Source organism: Triticum dicoccoides, chromosome 3A (assembly GCF_002162155.2).
Source record: "Triticum dicoccoides isolate Atlit2015 ecotype Zavitan chromosome 3A, WEW_v2.0, whole genome shotgun sequence".
Lineage (NCBI taxonomy): Eukaryota > Viridiplantae > Streptophyta > Magnoliopsida > Poales > Poaceae > Triticum > Triticum dicoccoides.
The window spans coordinates 149863316-149877472 of record NC_041384.1 but is presented as its reverse complement, the minus strand read 5'-3'; positions in this window follow the sequence as shown (position 1 = coordinate 149877472).

The window sequence follows — 14157 nt, the reverse complement described above, 5'->3', positions numbered from 1 at the left end:
AAATAATTTTTGCAGGAGACTAACCATATGTGTATATGTGAATAAGCAGGCGTCGATGCTGGCTGCGACTTCCCATTCTGCCGAAGTCTCCAAACTGAAGCAGAGTATGGAGTGGGCCGAGGAAGAGCTCGGCCATGTGAAAAAACAACTAGAGGACGAGCACGGTATGCAATGGCCTATTCATATGTAGAAAAATATGAATTGTTTGTGTTGATCATGTTATCATGATGCTTCGCAGGAGCTGCGACCAAGGTGGAGACCCTCAAGAGCGCGCTTCCCGAGGCCCAGAAGAGAGAAGCAAAGGAACAAACCACTCACGAAAAACACGAGGCAAGGGTTGGGGAGGTCCAGCAGGAGCTCTAGGATGTCGTAAAGAAATGTGAGTCCTTGGAGCGCAAGATTGACCAAGAGTCCAAACTTGCTAAGGCCTACCAAAGTAGACAAGAGGCCTAGGTTGAAGACCAAGGCGCCCTCTAGGAAATCCAGGAGGCCAGGAAAATTATGGCGGGTAAGGCCTTTATTATGCAGAGCAAATATGTGAAGAAAAGGTACCTCTTACTGACCCGGATTTGGAGTTCTCCAGGGGCGTTTATGGATTTGCCGTGCAGTGTTACTGATGCTGTAGAGTTCTTCCGAGCCGAAGAGGGGAGATCGAAGGAGAAGCTGTTCTGGTCGCAATACCTTGCACCAGAGCATCCGGTGCCCTTTAGCGATCAGCTGAAACAGCTGACCGAACTGCATAGGGTGACCGAATCGGCCACGAAGGATTTGATAATCCGTATGTGTCCTGCCGAAGCCATACCAAGCAGCTACTTCGGGATCGTGAAGCGGCTGGTCAATGCCTGCCCTCGCCTTGACGTCATCAAGCGGTCGGTCTGCATCGAAGGTGCACGGATGGCCTTCGCCCGTGTGAAGGTGCAGTGGGCAAAGATGGACGCCGTCAAGCTCGCGACCGAGGGATCACCCGTGGGCAAGGAGCACCGCACGCCCGAGCGGTATTTTGATGATGTCCTGAAGGGATCCCGCATTGTGGAGGGCCAGTGTGCAAAAGACATTATCTTTGAATGAAGACATTCATGCTATCCCGTCCAGTATTATGAAACAAAGCTGATATGTAATATAATGCTTGTTGTTTGTTTGAATTTTTCCTACCGTGCGACCGTTTTATTAAATCTGAGAGTTGGCCAGTCATCGGCTTCTACCCCCACGTAGGTAGTACGGGGGTGTTCGGGTTGGAACCTAAACACTCTTGATCCAAGAGTTTGGTCCTTGAAGGAGGTCTTTAGCACAACGAACTAGGCAATCGGACTATGTGGCTTTATGACCCTCACTTAGCCATAGGAGTTTGACAATAGAAATGTAGGTGCAGCCCCTAGTTAGAATTTGTTTATCTGGACTAGGGTGCTATAAACACCTTATCGAGTGGAGGCCGATCAGTCGCATCATGCGGAAAGAACCGCAAGAGATTTGAACCTCCGAATAGCTGACCAGCTCTCGCCGCATCATCACAGTCAGTTTTCGGCATTCTCTACTGAGGTGTTTATCTGGATAAACCAGAAACGCAATCGCAATAGTTCTCCCATTACTACCTTATCCGATAGGACAAAACATAAGGTAGCAAGCATAGCAGCCAGGCAACCCAACTATTGACCAAAGACATGGTTAAGAGCCGATACATATAATGCTAAAATTCGGGGTGCCGAACTATTACTGTAAAAAGTGTTCAGACTTTGTTGCCGTAGTATGGGGCGCAATGAAGCCCCTGGCGAATTAAAGCATACCAAAGTGTATGGCTGCAATCGATAAGAAGAGTGAAATAAAATGAAATAGTAAGCCAATGCCACATAAGATGGGCCGCAAACTGTTTCCATTATAATTTGACTAATACGTCGAAGCGTATTTGTACAAATATTGCGATAATAAATAGGGCTATTTGACATGCCGAGACCAAGGGGGAGCTGCGTTCGGGTCCTGAAAACAGGTAGAGTGATCATCAAGAAGACCACCTAGATATTCCACCACACGTCTATGCTGCTTGCCACCTTGGTATACCCATCCTTCAAAAGGGTCGGTGATCAGGCCGTCGTGAGGGGCCTGTGGAAAAGAAAAAAAAAAGAAGAAAAGGGAAAGTATGTGGGCCGGGGAAGGTCGAGCCGTATTCTGGACACAATCGATTTATGCCTTCGTCTATGCCCATGGTATTTTGAGTGCATAGTTATGTACGCGTGATACATACGCCGCCATTTGGTCGACAGTGAGACGTGGGCCGAATTGCTAGTCGAACTCCTGACTAGCTAGACTATCAAGCTGCGGAGTAGTCCGGACTCGCTTGATAGTGTCCGGGATCTTGGCCGCTGAATTAAAGTTCTGACGAATATGCCGGTTCCAACGCCCTACCAGGCGCCGGATAAGAAGGCCATGAAGAAGGGCCAGGCGGCCTTCGCCGTAAAGGCACTTCGGACGTGACATCCGAAGACACCAAAACCCACTCCTCCCCTGCCACCGAGGATGACGAGGAGGAGGAAGAAAGCAACTCTCCCCTAAGGGGGGAACAAAGAAGAGGACAACCTCCACGGATTTGAAGGCAGAGGCGTCCAAGAAGGGGAAGGTCTCCCTCGCGGATAACTCTGTGTTGGACACTGATAGCAGCTTCGAGTGGCGCCCCAGGGAGAAGCCCCTGGCCGAATCATAAGTACTCAAAGCATTTATATACACATATATCCAACTTCTTTACTTTGTTGTTTTAATATGTTGAATCATGCGCTGTAGTCCGGCCCACGCCCGCCCTCAGCAATCCTCATCTTCGGGGAATTCGCTGGATCGAAAGGTGATGGATAGTGGGTCGCTTCCGGTGGCCTCCTCTCCCAAGGCCGCGGACGACGCCGAGGTGTTTTCCCGAAGGACCTTCCCAGGCCAGGGAGAGGTACAGGAGGCCATCAGGGTGGCAACTGAGGGTGATACCTTGGCCTCCAGACACATGGGGGAGCAAATCCTCCTGGAGACTGGCGATGGGGGCCATGTCCAATTCGCCCCCAGCCGAATACTATTCTGGAGGCCCATATGGCTCCGAAATCAGGAAAGCAGCCTCCTTCAAAAGAAGGAGGTGCACCTATTCCGCCAGTGACCTATGTCCATCCAGAGGCACCAGATACTCTAGAGGAAGCGCTGCAAAGTGCTTCCATTGTTGAGGAACACCGTATCCTTATTGGTACGGTGGTTGAGAGGGTTTAGTCCGCTAACAGCGGACTGACCGAAGCCTGCACCAGCCTTTTAACAGGCTTTGAGGTATGCGACTTAATTATGCAAAAAAGATGTCATAGTATAGATGGTAGCCCCTGAGACTCTGTCCGGTATTCGAAAAGAAAAGACGGACAGAGGATCAAATAATTTTTGCCGGAGACTAACCATATGTGTCTATGTGAATAAGGAGGCGTCGATGCTGGCTACGACTTCCCATTCTGCCGAAGTCTCCGAACTAAAGCAGAGTATGGAGTGGGCCGAGGAAGAGCTCGGCCATGTGAAAAAACAACTCGAGGACGAGCACGGTATGCAATGGCCTATTCATATGTAGAAAAATATGAATTGTTTGTGTTGATCATGTTATCATGATGCTTCGTAGGAGCTGCGACCGAGGTGGAGACCCTCAAGAGAGCGCTGGCCGAGGCCCAGAAAAGAGAGGCAAAGGAACAAGCCACCCTCGAAAAACACAAGGCAACGGTCGGGGAGGTCCAGCAGGAGCTCCAGGATGCCGTAAAGAAATGCGAGTCCTTGGAGCGCAAGATTACGGACCAAGAGTCCAAACTTGCTAAGGCTTACCAAAGCGGACAAGAGGCCCGGGTTGAAGCCCAAGGAGCCTTCCAAGAAATACAGGAGGCTAGGAAAATCACGGCGGGTAAGGACTTTATTATGCAGAGCAAATATGTGAAGAAAAGGTACCTCTTACTGACCCGGATTTGGAGTTCTCCAGGGGCGTTTGCAGATCTGCCGCGCAGTGTTACTGATGCTGTAGAGTTCTTCCGAGCCAAAGAGGGGAGCTCGATGGAGAAGCTGTTCTGGTCACAATACCTTGCGCTAGAGCATCCGGTGCACTTTAGCGATCAGCTGAAACAGCTGACCGAACTGCATAGGGTGGCCGAATCGCCATGAAGGATTTGATAATCCGTCTGTGGCCTGCCGAAGCCATGCCCAGCAGCTACTTCGAAATCGTGAAGCGGCTGGTCAATGACTGCACTCGGCTTGACGTCATCAAGCGGTCGGTCTGCATCGAAGGTGCGCAGATGGCCTTCGCCCGTGTCAAGGTGCAGTTGGCGAAGATGGACGCCGTCAAGCTCCCGACCGAGGACCGTCCATGGGCAAGGAGCACCGCACGCCCGAGCGGTATTTTGATGATGTCCTGAAGGGATCCCACATTGTGGAGGGCCAGTGTGCAAAAGACATTATCTTTGCATGAAGACATTCATGTCAATCCGTTCTGTATTATGAAACAAAGCTGATATGTAATGTAATGCTTGTTGTTTGTTTGAAATTTTGCCTACTGTGAGGCCGTTCTATTAAATCTGAGAGTTGGCCAGTCGTCGGCTTCTACCCCCACATAGGTAGTATGGGGGTGTTCGGCTTGGAACCTAAACACTCTTGATCCAAGAGTTTGGTCCTTGAAGGAGGTATTTAGCGCAACAAACCAGGAAATCAGACTATGTGGCTTTATCGCCCTCACTTAGCCATAGGAGTTTGACAATAGAAATATAGGTGCAGCCCCTAGTTAGAATTTGTTGATCCAGACTAGGGTGTTGTAGACACCTAATCGGGTGGAGGCCGATCAGTCACATAATGCGGAAAGAACCGCAAGAGATTTGAACCTCCGAATAGCTGACCAGCTCTCGCCGCATCATGACAGTCAGTTTTCGGCTTTCTCTACTAAGGTGTTTATCCGGATAAACCATAAACACAATCGCAGTACTTCTCCCTTTACTACCTTAGCGGATAGGACGCAACGTAAGGTAGCAAGCACAGAAGCCGGGCAACCCAACTATGGACCAAAGACATGATTCAGAGCCGATGCATATAATGCTAAAATTCGGGGTGCCGAACTATTACTGTAAAAAGTGTTCGGACTTTGTTGCCGTAGTATGGGGCGCAATGAAGCCCTTGGCGAATTAAAGCGTACCAAAGTGTACGGGTGCAATCGATAAGAAGAGCGAAATAAAACGAAATAGTAAGCCAATGCCACATAAATTGGTCCGCAAACTATTTCCATTATAATTTGACTAATACGTCGAAGCGTATTTGTACAAATAGTGCGATAAGCAATAGGGCTATTTAACATGCCGAGACCAAGGGGGAGCTGCGTGCGGGTCCTAAAAACAGGTAGAGTGATCATCAAGAAGACCACCTAGATATTCCACCACACGTCTATGCTGCTTGCCACCTTGGTATATCCATCCTTCAAAAGGGTCGGTGATGAGGCCGTTGTGAGGGGCATGTGGAAAAGAAAAGAAAAAAAGAGAAGAAAAGGGAAAGTATGTGGGTCCGGGGAAGGTCGAGCCGTATTCTGGACCACAATCGAGTTATGCATCCGTCTATGCCCATGGTATTTTGAGTGCATAGTTATGTACGCGCGATACGTACGCCGCCATTTGGTCGACACTGAGACGGAGGCCGAATTGCTAGTTGAACTCCTGACGAGCTGGAATATCAAGCTGCAGAGTAATCTGTACTCGTTTGACAGTGTCTGGGAGCTTGGCGGCTGAATTAAAGTTCTGCTTGATAAGGCCGGTCTGTACTTCCGCTGCCAGGGTCGCGGTGTGCTCCTCGGTAAGGAGGGAGTGTTCGGTGTTTCCATTGACTGTTATGACACCGCATCGTCCGGGCATCTTGAGTTTGAGATAAGCATAGTGTGGCACCGCATTGAATCGAGCAAATGCAGTTCGTCCGAGCAGTGCGTGATAGCTACTACGGAAGGGGATAATATCGAAGATCAAGTCTTCGATTCGGAAATTGCCCGAGGACCCGAAGACGACTTCCAATGTGATTGAGCCCGTGCAGCGGGCCTCTACGCCTGGTATTACTCCTTTAAAGGTAGTTTTTGTGGTCTTGATCCTTGATGGATCGATGCCCATCTTGCAGACAGTATCCTGATAGAGCAGGTTGAGGCTGCTTCCACCGTCCATGGGGACTCGCGTGAGATGGAATCCATCAGTGATTGGATCGAGGACCAGTGCGGCTGAACCGCCATGACGGATACTGGTCGGATGGTCCCTGCGATTGAAGGTGATCAGGAAGGACGACCATAGGTTGAATTTTGGGGCGACTAGCTCTATCGCGTAGACGTCCCTGAGCGCGCATTTGCACTCCCTCTTGGGGATATGGGTAACATATATCATGCTCACCATTTTAACCCCGGGGGAAACTTCTTTTGTCCCCCTCTGTTCGGCGGATGGGACTCCTCGTCGTCATCCTCACTTTGCGACCCCTTCTCCTTGTTCTCGGCATTTAACTTACCAGCCTGTTTAAAGACCCAACAGCTTATGTTTGTATGATTGGCTGGTTTATCGGGGGTGCCGTAGATCTGACATGGACGGTCGAGTATGCGGTCCAAGCTAGATGAGCCCGAATTGTTTCTTTTAAATGGCTTCTTCTGTTGGCCGGTCTTGGAGCCACTGAATCCGGCGTTGACCATCGTGTCATCGGTATTGTCACCGTTGCTTCAAAGCATGTGTCTGTTGCGTCTGGGCTTGTCGTTGCTATTTCTGGCTTCGGAGGTGCCAGGTTCGCTTGCAGTATTGTTTCTACGGGCTAGCCAGCTATCTTCACCCGTGCAAAAGTGGGTCATATGTGCCGTGAGGGATGCCGTGGACTTCGGTTTTTCTTGGCCGAGGTGTCGGGCGAGCCATTCGTCACGGATGCCATGCTTAAAGGCCGCTAGGGCTTCTGCATCCGGACAATCGACGATCTGGTTCTTTTTAGTTAGGAACCTAGTCTAGAATTTCCTGGCTGACTCTCTGGGCTGTTGAACTATGTGACTTAAGTCATCGGCATTCGGAGGTCGGACGTATGTACCTTGCAAGTTGTCGCAGAAGGCGCCTTCCAAGTCCTCCCAGCTGCCAATGGAGTTTTCTGGTAGGCTTTTTAACCAGTGCCGAGCTGGTCCCTTGAATTTTAGCAGGAGGTATTTGATGGCATGAAGATCACGCTGCGAGCCATATGAATATGGAGAAGAAATTCCTCAATCCATACTGCGGGATCTGTTGTTCCATTGTATGATTCGATATTCACGGGTTTAAACCCTTCCGGGAATTCATGCTCCATTACTTCATCAGTGAAGCAGAGGGGGTGTGCGGCGCCTCTATATCAGGCCAAGACACGACGTAGCTCAGATGGAGTCCGTCTGCGGTTTTCGGCCTGGACGTGGTTATGCTTGTCATGTTCGGCTAGATAGCCGTCGTCGCATGTTGGGGCACGCCCCCGTGATCCGTAGATCGATCTGGTCTGGCCTGCTCTATTTTTTAGGTCCTGCCAGAGGTCATATGTATATCCTCGAGCTGTTGTGTCTCTACCTTTACGGCGAGGTAGTATTGGTTGGTGTCGGTGGGAAACGACACCTATGGGGTCACTTGGATCCCTTGTACGGTTGGCGGGCACGGGTCTGTGCAAAGAGCGGGTCTGGCGGTCAGCACACAAATTGTTTACCCAGGTTCGGGCCGCGGAGACGCGTAAAACCCTAGTCCTCCTTTGATGTGTATTTAAGTATTCTTGTGTTATTGAACTAACTGAAGTAGCTCTCTAGTCCAAAAGATCCGAACCCCCCTCCTGTACGCCTCGGGCCTCCTTTTATAGACAAAAATGGGTTGCCACAATGGTACACCGGAGGTGGAAAGGTGTATAGGGGCTGAGTCTATCCCCTGGCATCGCCGGACAAACACATTTAATGCACTACCAACGTGCCCCTCTTGCTTTATTGGGGACGGCAAAGAAGCTCGTCCCAGCTATCTTCGCCTCACCTGGCTCCGACGCGCGTCTAAGCTGACGAGGCGTTGTAGCGCCACGTTGGCTGGCTGCTGGGCTGGCGCGGTGGACGAGCCTTCAAGAAGATCTGCATGCCACCACGCAGGTGCTTGCTGAGTTGGTGTAGAGGCCGCGCGCTGCCACGCAGATGCCTGCCCAGCTGGTCGAGCTGGCAGATGTATGGGAGCGGCGGTGGAGGCTTTGGCAGACGCGGGCCTGGCTGTGGCCCCGCGGGCGTCCTCGGCAAGGGTCTTGCCGAGGGCCCGGCAAGGGTCGTCCCCTACAAGGGTCTTGTCGGGGGTCTGGTGGATCTCCTTGGCAAGGATCTCACCAAGGATCGTCGTCTTCTGGTTTCCATCTGATCTTGTGTGTCTATGATCTCTACAAAGATTTGCATGCCACCACGGAGGTGCCTCCCGAGCCTTGGCTCCAGTATGGCGTGGGAACCCCTTGGGCTCAAGGGTGGCACGCTCTGCTGGCGTCAGGCAAGTTTCCCCGGCAAGGATCTTGTCGAGGCAGTGGAAGCCACCCCGACAAGAGTCTTGTCGGGGGAGTCCACCTCGCCCTCTTGCTCTCTTTGCGTCTCTGGTCTTGGAGTTGCTCTAGTCATCTTGTGCTCCGACATCCATCCTCTGCTCTGCTTAGTGTGGCCGTGGGCGCGGTTCTGGCTGCCCGTGCACAAGTAAAGGGGTGCAAAAGGAGAGCCCCTACTTTTGTACACCGACAGGAGCCCCCGGGCCTGGGCCACACATAAGCGCGACGCGTTGTTGGGCTAGCCCCAGAACGGTGTGCAGGCAGGTGGGGCGGATTTTTACCGCAGTAATTTCCCGTCCGCTGCGGTTCCCCATGACCCGCGTTGAACACGCAACGTGGAGGGTCATGTGTGACGTGGGGGTCGTGTGTGGGGCGGTTTCCGCACGCATGCGTCACATCGTAGTAAAGAGGCGACTCACGCCTTCCCCGTAAAAAGAGGAAAACGCAGAGGCGCGGCTCATTTACTGAGTGGGCTCGGGTCGTGGTCTTCAAGGCGCCCGCGCCCCATGACCACGGGGTGGAGAACGGCCGTCTCATCTATCCCCTCGATTTCTGCTCGCCCACCACGTGTCCCCCGTGCTCGAGTAAATTGCAAAAACCCACCACAATTGTGGACCCTAAATCAAAAAACCACCATCATTCATTTTTTTTTGCAAAAACCCACCACTATTGTGCTGACAGTTTGCAAAAAACGCTGATAGGTCAATTAGAGCAATTTGATTGAAAACCTGATGAGTAGGTCTCACTGTCAGGTGCCACGTGGCGCTGATGAAGACGGCGCTCGTCACACCATTTGGATCACCCGTTAGGTTGACTTGGGACCCACCCCACTACAGTTAGCGTTGCCACCGCCAATGGGGTCGATACGGAGCGCTGCCCTCGTGCGCGCCGGCCGGCCCCGCCGCCACGTCTGGGCAGCTCGGACCGCCGCCGCTGCTCCTTGCGCCCGCCGCCCACCACCCTCTTTTCCTCTTCCTCTCCTCTTTCTGTGCGTGTCCGCAAGCCACATAGCTGCGGCCATGGCTCGGTTGGAGGTCAAAGCCGGTGGATCTTATGCCGCACGATCTCCAGCTCCGGTTAGCCCCGGACCACGTTCTTTGCTTCCTCGTGTCAACAGGAGGTTCCTCGGGTGCCGCACCGAGCTGGGCAAGATCCGAAGCTTGGAGACGACGAGCACCGAGCCGTGGAGCGAAGCCGTCGAGGTGAGCCACATCAACGCCGGAACCCGTCGTCGTTCGCGCGCGAATACATACGGACGTACAGGTGTACAACAAGCTGCTTGATTGATTCATACGGAGGCTAGCCATCTATGTACTGGCGGATGGATTGAATGACCTGAGTCACTGACCACCTCCGGGAGCACCCGTGCACCAGCGAGTTCGGATGGCGCTGCATGCGCATGGCGAACGGCGAGCCCCGCGCTCAGACGCGTGTAGCGGCCCGGAGCAGCATGATGGCCAGGGCGTGAGTCGAGGTCTCGGGCCTGCACGGCGGCTCGGACGCATCGACGCAGAGGCGGCGTGGTGGTGGCCACCACGCGGCGGTGACAGCGCACGGCGGCGGCGACAGCTCGGCCGAAGTATGCGGCCAGCACGGCGATGCCCGTTATCTGGGAGGTTGAGGAGCATGGGGTGGTCGTGGATGTTGTCAAGGACCTTGAAGACCCAGTGGCGCACTACCCAGGCGGCGCGGCCGCGTCTTGCCACGCTGCCTGCTAGATGTTTGATCAAATGCAAGGAGATAAAGGAGGGCCTCTTGGGAGCTCGACCATGGCGGAAAGGAGGCGTCCGGCCTACTGCTAATCCATTTGAGCATATAGGCGGCGCACGTGCACAGCTTGCACGAGGTGGAGCAGCACAAGAACTCCGCGTCCAGTGCTGGCGCTGGTTGGCTTCCGACGAGCCGAGCATCGTCCAGAGCGGCGTCCATGGCGGGCAGGAGCTGCAGCGGCGGGCGGTGCGCCATGTCCGACGGCGGTGCAGGGCGAGGGCGGTGGGCTCGGGGGACCCAGCTGCACCGATGGGCGCGCGTGCGGGCAAACCCAGCTATCGTGGTTGGCGCTGCCGCGCGAGTCAAAGCCCCTATTGACTTAACAGTATAGGCTAACGGTGTGACATTTGACCGCCACATCAGCACTTACAACTAGGTCCCATCTGTCAGATTCTGTGTTAAAAGCTGCTTATTGATCGGTTAGTGTTTTTTGCAAAAGGATTACTTAATACCTGGTGGTTTTTGCAAAAAAATGAATGGTGGTGGTTTTTTGATTTAGAGTCCACAATTGTGGTGGTTTTTTGCAATTTACTCCCCGTGCTCTGAAGATGGTCGGCGGTGGGTGCGGGCCTTGAATGGCGAGGCAGGGAAACGGGTCGCTGCTGATTGGGGCAGTGGGTCGGCCTTGATTTTCTGCGCCCCTAATGGTCGGATTGGCTGAGTGGGGCGGACGAATCCCTACCCCGCCCCTTTATAAGAAGGGGAGGGGGATGGCACCCCAGAATCTTTCATCATCCCTCTCCTTCCACTTCGGCTCCGCTCTTTCATTTGCCATGGCGAGAGGGGGCGCCGGTCCATCGACGGTGGCGGCGAGGGTCTCTGCTCGACAGCGTGTCCCTCCTTCCCAAGAGCCCGTGGCGGCGGAGCCGGCCACGAGAGGAAGGGGGAGGGGGCAAGGCCGAGCACTACAAAAAAATACACTTCCGTGATGATACGTGTTTGTCACAGTAGGTCATGTTTTCTGTCATGCATGTACATCCATGACAAATTTATGACAGTATCAAGATAGTCATACATGTGTTGTCGCAGAAGTGTTCCATGACATTACCAAAATTATCATCATGGAAGTGTCCACTTCCATGACGATAAATCACGCGTCACAGAAGTGCTTTCGTCAAGGGTGATCGACACATGGCATCCACTATAATGGAATGTCGTTAAGCTATCGGGTCTGGTTTTGGATCCGATAACCCGTTAACAGCCCCGACCAATGGGGATTTTCCACGTGTAAAATCATCATTGGCTGGAGGAAACACATGTCGGCTCACCCTTGGGACAAATGTCATCCACTCATTGGACCCAAAGCGCCTATGATACGTCGACACATGGCACGACCCAACAGAGGCCCATATAGGTTAATAAGGCCGGCCCAGTCAAAGGCCCGTAGTACTTACTCAGGTACTAGTGGGCCAGCCCAATAACGGCCTACTTAATAAAGGCCCATTTACGGCCCAAAGCCATATCTGGCCCGTTAATTCTTCGCCGAATATTTGGGCCCATTTACGGCCCGAAGCCAAATCTGGCCCGTTAATTGTTCGCCAAATATTTGGGCCCAATTATAGCCCGGTGACTTTCTGCCTGTTAGAGGCCCGATGTAGACATGGGCCCATTTCAGCCCGGTGTGACTTTTGGCCTGGGATGGCCCATGCTACTAATGGGCCATATATGGTCCGATAGGACATCGGGCCCACTAACGGCCCGTGATAAAGGTGGCAACAATTAAGCCCAATGTGACTTTGGGCCTGTTAAAGGCCTGGCTTTCGGCCTCTTGAAGGCCCATGATATCAGTGGGCCAACCAAAGGCCAGAGATATGTTTTGGCCTGGTAACTTCCCGTGATATAACTGGGCCCAAAAAGGACCGGTCTACATTTCAGCCTGCTGAAGGCCCGTCGACGACTAGTGAAAATTGACGCCCAATATGCATTTTGGCCTGCTAAAGGCCCATGGTTTCATCTGGGCCGTAACAGGCGAGTACAATATTCAGCCTGTTAATGGCCCAACGCTACCTGAGCCAAACTAAGCGCTGGGTCCACAAAAAGCCCAACTAAAATATAGGCCAATGTAAGTTGTGGCCCTCGCGCAAAGTGTGAAGGACCCAATGATTCGAGCCCATGAAAGATGCAGGCCGGCCCAATTGTGGCCCGCTAAACACCAGGCCCGTTAGAGGCGAATGTTTCGGCCCGGTCGACTACATCTGATTTTTTCCAGATAGTGAATGACGGCAGTAACTAGTAGGAATTAAGAACAAACCTACTCTATACAATAAAGAAATTATGCCATAGTAACTAAGAATAAACCTACACTATAAAATAAAGGATTTATGGTATATTACATCCACTCGGCATTGAAATTTGCCACCAGTGATCATAACGCGCAACGAAGAAGCAGATTACGAAAACTGGGCACCATTGCAGCGTAACAAAATAATATTGAACCGAGACCACTTCCAAGACAGTTCAAGAAAGGTTAGCCTTGCGCGGGAACTGCTGCACAAGCTGCTGAGCAAGGCTATGAGACCGGCCTAGCATGTCGGTCATAGCTTCCAGGTGTAGTTGTTTAGCGATGAGGTTCTCATTGGTGTTCTCCGCAATCCTTATTAGAGATAGGACTTCAAGTCAAAGTTGAGTTGCAGAATGCCTTTCAGCTAGAACTTGGGACTTAAGAAGTCGAACGGATTCAGACAACGAATTCCGTGAGCTTGTCTGACTGCTAGTCTCAAGTAACTTGAACTCTGCATCAAGACAAGACTTTGGGGTTGTCTCGCTATCTTCAAGATGTTTTGCCTTCTTTGCTGCAATATATGTTGGGTTTGTCTCACAACCTTCAGCAGACTTGTGCATGCCATCAGGCATATCACCCTGAAACAAAGCAGAGAGATGACAGGTTTTGCACGTGTATAAACAAAGATGATAATTGTGCTGTCAATTCCATAAAATTTCAAATTAGAAAATAAAGAGTAAGTTCAAAGTATCAATAGCATAATTTGGCATTGTTCATAATGCGGGGAGCTTCACCACACTACTGGATTACCATGTCAACATAACAAGCATAGATGAAGGGCAAAAAAAATCATTGTATCTATTTTGGTTAATGTGCATGGCATGTTGTTCATATCATCAGCCACATCAGTAAGATAAAATAGGAGATGACAAGGTGCAAACATGGGCTGCTTCACCATACACTGGATTATAGATCCACAAAAACAAGCATACATATAGGGAGTATTGAGTAATGTGAATGGTATGAATAAGGAATTTGGTTTTACAAGTAAAACTTAGAACTTACGGTTCTTGCGAACATGCATTTTGGTAGAAACAGCAGTAAATGATAGGGAGTATGAGCAAATTAAACAGCAGTTGAAGATAAAGGCTTTAGAAGGACTGACTTACATTAACAGTTAACACCGGCTTTATAATGCCCTTCTCCATGTCAAGGGAAGGATAACTCAAGAATTTCAGCACAGAATCTTCTACATAAGCATTGCCTGTACTCTACATTTTGTAGAGAGTAATTATAGATATGATAATACTGGAAGGGATAGAGGATAATGAAGATAAGATGCAGATTGATGCTACATAATCAACTACCAGTCCCTGGAAGTACAAGCATTATAGGACAAAATGTACTGACAAGAGCAATGGGCTACACTTTTGCACTGGCATTGTCTGTGTATTCTACTTTTTGGTAAGATTAAATATAGATCTGATCTTTTTAGTAAATGGTGGGTGAGGGAGATAAGATGCAGAATGCTACACAATGAACCAATCCCTCTTCCCATAATACAAGAGTGTTTTGAACACTGGTGTACTGTACAAAACATTCTTATATTATGGGACGGAGGGAGTAGCTAT